Source organism: Botryllus schlosseri, chromosome 2 (genome assembly GCF_051294905.1).
Source record: "Botryllus schlosseri isolate E-star chromosome 2, Bs_hap1, whole genome shotgun sequence".
Lineage (NCBI taxonomy): Eukaryota > Metazoa > Chordata > Ascidiacea > Stolidobranchia > Styelidae > Botryllus > Botryllus schlosseri.
In genome coordinates this window covers 40,449,003-40,456,552 of record NC_137237.1, presented here as the reverse complement: position 1 = coordinate 40,456,552, position 7,550 = coordinate 40,449,003, and the positions used below count along the sequence as shown (strand labels likewise).

The following is a 7,550-nucleotide window of genomic DNA, read 5'->3' as shown; positions in this document are numbered from 1 at the left end:
GCATCGTGATTCGATATTTCACATTACGCAGGAACGGACCTAAACAGACGGTATTATCAGCTGGCCAATGAAGGTTTGTTCACGGACTCTAGATAAGATTGGTTCGATTGCTGGCTTCCGAAGATTGCGCCGTGTGCAGTAAAAGGACATACGACTCAAGTACTAATCAAGCGCCCGTAATACAATCACCTTACATATTGATTGTGTTAAGGTGAGTCCGCATTACAAAATGCTCCGAGTGCGCTCGGATTTTTCAATTAGTCGTATCTGATAAGCAGGCTTCCTAGTAGCCGAGCTTGCTAGATAATTTTGAGAAATAATATGTGAGTTTTGGCCTGCAACGTGATTCGATTTTTAACATTACGCAAGAACCGACCTAAAATACGGTGTTTTCAGCTGGCCAATGATGGTTTGTTCAGGTTCTGTAGATAAGATTGGTTCGATTGCTGGCTTTCGAAGATTGCGCCGTGTCCAGCGAATGTACATACGACTCACGAACTACTTAAGCGCCCGTAATACAATCACCTTACATATTGATTGTCTTAAGGCGAGTCCGCATTACAAAATGCTCCTGGTGCCCTCGGATTTTTCAATTTGTCGTACCTGATAAGCAGGCTTCCTAGGAGCCGAGCTTGCTAGATAATTTTGAGAAATAATATGTGAGTTTTGGACTGCATCGTGATTCGATATTTCACATTACGCAAGAACCGATCTAAACAGACTTTATTATCAGCTGGCCAATGATGGTTTGTTCACGGTCTGTAGATGAGATTGGTTCGATTGCTGGCTTCCGAAGATTGCGCCGTGTCCAGTAAAAGGACATACGACTCAAGAACTAATCAAGCGCCCGTAATACAATCACCTTACATATTGATTGTCTTAAGGCGAGTCCGCATTATTACAAAATGCTCCTGGTGCCCTCGGATTTTTCAATTTGTCGTACCTGATAAGCAGGCTTCCTACACTGTAAAAAATAAAGGTGGATTTTAGGGTGGAATTAGGGTGGAAATATTGTTTCCGCCCATGATCAAAGGAGGGTGACTATAATACACCTCCTGAAAGGTGATATCCTTCTTTCCACCCCTATTTGACTGTGGATGATGAATCTGCCTTTACGCGTGAGGTGCGCATACGGGGTTGTTGTCGCGAAATTTAATGCGTGTGCCCAAGGTGGCTGGTTAAACACACATATGAAGGCCGGAAGGACATTGGTATGTAATATGTGACCCTCATATCGGTACACAGAGACAGCGAGATAATAGTTATAAGCCATCGCGCAATCGTGCACAATCATTGAATGAAAATCTCTATCTTCATTGCGGGGAGCAGATATTTGTTCAATGTTCAGTTTGAAAGTGTTGGAATCAAAAATTATTCAATCGTCCGTTGGTCGTCCGCTGTACTAGTAGTTCGTCCGTTACTATATAAGTTACTACGTATATTAGTTATATGCCGTTACCGTATATAGTTAGAAGTTTGTTGTTGCCATTGTTACGGTGCGAGTTACTGAGTCTGTGAAATCGTCAGACTGATGCCTGCTTCTGATTGGTTGTTGTATCACTAAAAAGTTCGTGTGGTAAAAAGATGGCGCCGACAACACAGTTGTCTGCGACAAATTTTGTAGTAAGAGAAGCGAGTTTTTTTGAGTCCATGGAGTATACGAGAGGGAGATAGTTGGCTTTGGATTATGGATTGGCGTTGTCATGCTTGTATTAGAAATGCGTTGTCGTGTTGGACATACTTGCCCAGCCTGTCAAGTCTTCGGCTGTGAAATTGGATCGTGCAATCACATTGCCACGGCATGCAACAGCTACAGATGCCATTTAGATTCTCAACACATGACGGTGCAGGCCAGATATTCATGAACATTTGCTAATCAATCTGTCTGTTTAGGTAGCCATGAAATTGTTAGTTAAGCTATCAAATTATTGTCCGCTGATTACTGTCGACGACGCTTCTGAGATAAGAGAGGTTTCGGAAATACACAAAGGTGAACTCCATGACCGTGACTTCAAAATCCAGTGTTATGGCAGAAGATTAGGCCAGTATCTAGATCTGGAGTATGCGGATGTCGGAGATGATGACGTCTTCAAAGAGGACATTGCAATATGTCAAGTAATTGTAAGTAAGCACACACTGAATTCACATCATTTACTTGCTGCTAGCTGAACATTTTTTAGTTGTCCAATTCTGGTGCGATAGGCGTTACATTTCTATTGTCGAATTTATCCAGCGTATAATTCACTGGTAGCCGCGGCCCGTCGGTATACATGTTTTGTAGGACCGAATTCTGCAGTACACTCCTTGTTTTGTGATGCCACACCTGGTCTGCTCATATACCTGCCTTTGATTGCGTAATATTGATAGTACATTGACTCTTGCTGGTGCGAGAAAACATTGTTGTGTTTAAGAACTACGATTGGTGGTGTGTCGCACGTCCAACAGCTTTCAAAAATGCTTCATGAAGACTAAGTTTCGGTGTCACTGTACTGAATGTCCTATCAAGTTAATTCGAATTATTCCACGCCCGCAAAAGTAAAGTATATGCATATTGCATATTGTATATCCACACAAGTGCATGCCATCTCACAGTTTGAAAGGCAATGCTGCAAAGCCAATTTTGGTTCCGTCAGTATTCCTTGATCCCATAAGTACACTTCTCTTTACCCAGGTAAATATTGCATTGCCGAGAAAATGAATGATCCATTGGATGTGCTGTCGGAAATCGCCCTCAATTTGACGCCAGGTACTCATGACGGAAACGACAGTTCTGGTGAGTTATAGTAAATTTTGAACTGAGCTGTTGGTTTTAACAGAACTTACGATCTCGTCAATTATGCAATCAAGTATTTAATTGTGATCCATTATTTGCCATATGTGCTCATTAGTCATGTTCAATTGTACAGCAATCAACATCAGGACTTGCCATGAGTTTTTGTGCCGTTTTTGATCTATGCCAGGGGGGTCAACCTGTAGCCTTAGAAGCCGATATGAATAAATAGGTGAGCTCGGAGTATAAAATAAATGGACATAATCGACAATTTAATGCGGATATTTGACTTCCAGTTGGTGCATTAGGACTGTGCGCTGGAATGCGGCCGCGTGCTGTTTTAATATTAGGAAATCAGGCCGTGAATAGCAAAAAGGTTGGTCAACCCTGATCTACACCAATGCCTCCATAGCAAACAACACACTTATGCTCTGTAAGTTAGTTGTATTTTGTATTACAGAATCTGACGATCTGGACTGGATCTGCCATTTTCCTCAAAAATAAACTTCTTCCTGTCTGATCAGGTACGAATATTTATCGATATTATCAAGCAGTTGTTTGATTTGAAGTATACATAATTCGGGACTGTCAGAACGATTCGACAGTCCTAGTCGAACTTTGCATTTTATAGCAACTATGTAATTGTAGTTTAAACACATTTTTTCAACGGTATACATCCCATTGCTATTAAATCGTTTTTAGTCTGGCAGTTTTTCATAACTAATCATTTGGCTGGAAATTCGACAACAGAGCAGTCATGTTTTTTTATAGCTGCAACCGATGAAATAAGATCAGATAAGGGCATTTGAATATTTACTCCTTCTCAAACGCCCTGCTGTTGACAAGCCCGTGCACCCTTTTCATCGCAGTCGCAGTGAAGCAGTGGTGTACAAATGGCGTTTCGCAAAGCAATTTCTGGGTGTCCACACACTCAATTGGCAACATGAATGATAACCTAATTTTTAGGCCCTGATTCAGATCATCACGCCGTATATTTAGGCGATTACAAGTATATAAGTGGTGATCTGCAAGCCATGTTAGTGTTATATACTTCAAGTGGACATCTTGAGTAGTACAGCTTTTTCAAAAAGTAGAACTAAACGCATAATTTTAGCTGTATTTCGAAGGTGGCCACTTTTCAACTCGATAGATGCATATTCGCAACTTACTCAATATGAGTAATAACATGACAGTTGCAGTAAAACAGAGTTACAAATTCAAAAACTTTTGAGGGTGTCCAGCCCGCAGGACTGGACGGTCAAAAAGAGGTCGGCATGGTGACGACAAAAAGTTGGTGTCAGCGTGAACTGCTGACTAACACCTGGTTGTCAAGTCCATCTAATGTTCATATGCCCGAGCCAGTGGCGTTAAACGCAGTTAACAAGGCTATACTGAAGTAGAAGTAGGAAGACATAATTTTATTCGGTACGAGTTATGTTGTAAACCAGCTACAAGTAGACGTAGTTTGACAGTCTTTTGATACTACTCAAGTGAGCATGTATTTTTGAATAGTTATAATACGCTGCCAATATGTATGTTTAACCTGTTTCACAATACCAAACCTTTCTTCAGATGCCCAGATCAGCCTACCTTACAATTTGTTCTGCTGTGGAAAAGAAGGAGTGGGCCATCTACTTTGATAAGGAGACAGTCCGAGATATCAACAGCTTCCATGAGGGATTTGCAGTGATGCTTTCAGTCTACTGGATATTCGACATACAGTTTTCGACAAACATCAGAAATTCCCTCACTTTCATATCAGTTCTAGCACACTGTTGAAAGAGATGAGTTCTGCTGTTCGCACCAAACTTGGTAAAATCTGTGACTAATTTAAAAATAAAGTTTTGGAATAATGGCCATGTTGTGATTTATGTCAACGTGAATTATGAAGATTTAATTCGGATGTTGTGCGCATCTACGTCGTTTGACGAAGACATCCGGATAGGATGAGGTGGTATGTGGATAGGCTGATGAGGTGGTTTACCGATAGCATAGGGGAGGGAAATTTTCCACCTAAAATAGGTGGGGGAGTCCACCACCCTTTAAGGGTGGAGAAAATACCACCTCCTTTGGGTGATTTTTGAAACACCTCTGTAAGGTGGCCACAGTTTTTACAGTGTAGGAGCCTAGCTTGCTAGATAATTTTGAGAAATAATATGTGAGTTTTGGCCTGCATCGTGATTCGATTTTTCACATTACGCAAGAACCGATCTAAACAGACGGTATTATCAGCTGGCCAATGATGGTTTGTTCAGGTTCTGTAGATTAGATTGGATCGATTTCTGGCTTTCGAAGATTGCGCCGTGTCCAGCGAATGTACATACGACTCACGAACTAATCAAGTGCCCGTAATACAATCATCTTACATATTGATTGTGTTAAGGTGAGTCCGCATTACAAAATGCTCCGAGTGCGCTCGGATTTTTCAATTTGTCGTACCTGATAAGCAGGCTTCCTAGGAGCCGAGCATGCTGGATAATTTTGAGAAATTATATGTGAGTTTTGGCCTGCATCGTGATTCGATATTTCACATTACGCAGGAACGGACCGAAACAGACGGTATTATCAGCTGGCCAATGATAAATTGTTCAGGGTCTGTAGATAAGATTGGTTCGATTGCTGGCTTCCGAAGATTGCGCCGTGTCCAGTAAAAGGACATACGACTCACGAACTACTTAAGTGCCCGTAATACAATCACCTTACATATTGATTGTGTTAAGGTGAGTCCGCATTACAAAATGCTCCTGGTGCGCTCGGATTTTTCAATTAGTCGTACCTGATAAGCAGGCTTCCTAGGAGCCGAGCATGCTAGATAATTTTGAGAAATAATATGTGAGTTTTGGCCTGCATCGTGATGCGATATTTCACATTACGCAGGAACGGACCTAAACAGACGGTATTATCAGCTGGCCAATGATGGTTTGTTCACGGTCTGTAGATGAGATTGGTTCGATTGCTGGCTTCCGAAGATTGCGCCGTGTCCAGTAAAAGGACATACGACTCAAGAACTAATCAAGCGCCCGTAATACAATCACCTTACATATTCATTGTCTTAAGGTGAGTCCGCATTACAAAATGCTCCGAGTGCGCTCGGATTTTTCAATTAGTCGTATCTGATAAGCAGGCTTCCTAGTAGCCGAGCTTGCTAGATAATTTTGAGAAATAATATGTGAGTTTTGGCCTGCAACGTGATTCGATTTTTAACATTACGCAAGAACCGACCTAAAATACGGTGTTTTCAGCTGGCCAATGATGGTTTGTTCAGGTTCTGTAGATAAGATTGGTTCGATTGCTGGCTTTCGAAGATTGCGCCGTGTCCAGCGAATGTACATACGACTCACGAACTACTTAAGCGCCCGTAATACAATCACCTTACATATTGATTGTCTTAAGGCGAGTCCGCATTACAAAATGCTCCTGGTGCCCTCGGATTTTTCAATTTGTCGTACCTGATAAGCAGGCTTCCTAGGAGCCGAGCTTGCTAGATAATTTTGAGAAATAATATGTGAGTTTTGGACTGCATCGTGATTCGATATTTCACATTACGCAAGAACCGATCTAAACAGACGGTATTATCAGCTGGCCAATGATGGTTTGTTCACGGTCTGTAGATGAGATTGGTTCGATTGCTGGCTTTCGAAGATTGCGCCGTGTCCAGTAAAAGGACATACGACTCAAGAACTAATCAAGCGCCCGTAATACAATCACCTTACATATTGATTGTGTTCAGGTGAGTCCGCATTACAAAATGCTCCGAGTGCGCTCGGATTTTACAATTAGTCGTATCTGATAAGCAGGCTTCCTAGTAGCCGAGCTTGCTAGATAATTTTGAGAAATAATCTGTGAGTTTTGGCCTGCATCGTGATTCGATATTTCACATTACGCAGGAACGGAACTAAACAGACGGTATTATCAGCTGGCCAAGCATAGTTTGTTCAGGGTCTGTAGATAAGATTGGTTCGATTGCTGGCTTCCGAAGATTGCGCCGTGTCCAGCGAATGTACATACGACTCACGAACTACTTAAGCGCCCGTAATACAATCATCTTACATATTGATTGTGTTAAGGTGAGTCCGCATTACAAAATGCTCCGAGTGCGCTCGGATTTTTCAATTATTCGTATCTGATAAGCAGGCTTCCCAGTGGCCGAGCTTGCTAGATAATTTTGAGAAATAATATGTGAGTTTTGGCCTGCATCGTGATTCGATTTTTCACATTACGCAAGAACCGATCTAAACGGACGGTATTATCAGCTGGCCAATGATGATTTGTTCAGGTTCTGTAGATTAGATTGGATCGATTTCTGGCTTTCGACGATTGCGCCGTGTCCAGCGAATGTACATACGACTCACGAACTAATCAAGCGCCCGTAATACAATCATCTTACATATTGATTGTGTTAAGGTGAGTCCGCATTACAAAATGCTCCAAGTGCGCTCGGATTTTTCAATTAGTCGTATCCGATAAACAGGCTTCCTAGTAGCCGAGCTTGCTAGATAATTTTGAGAAATAAAATGTGAGTTTTGGCCTGCATCGTGATTCGATATTTCACATTACGCAGGAACGGACCTAAACAGACGGTCTTATCAGCTGGCCAATGATGGTTTGTTCACGGACTCTAGATAAGATTGGTTCGATTGCTGGCATCCGAAGATTGTGCCTTGTCCAGTAAAAGGACATACGACTCAAGTACTAATCAAGCGCCCGTAATACAATCACCTTACATATTGATTGTGTTCAGGTGAGTCCGCATTACAAAATGCTCCGAGTGCGCTCGGAT

At 41.9% G+C, this 7,550-nt stretch overlaps 1 long non-coding RNA gene across 1 annotated transcript; it reads left to right on the top strand.

The window, feature by feature from the left end:
• Positions 1-1,651: 1,651 nt before the first annotated feature.
• On the top strand, positions 1,652-4,886 carry LOC145434660 (uncharacterized). The gene is made up of 4 exons (XR_013913518.1): positions 1,652-2,121; positions 2,672-2,773; positions 3,231-3,294; positions 4,343-4,886. It is a non-coding gene; the product is annotated as an uncharacterized LOC145434660 (long non-coding RNA).
• Positions 4,887-7,550: the final 2,664 nt, after the last annotated feature.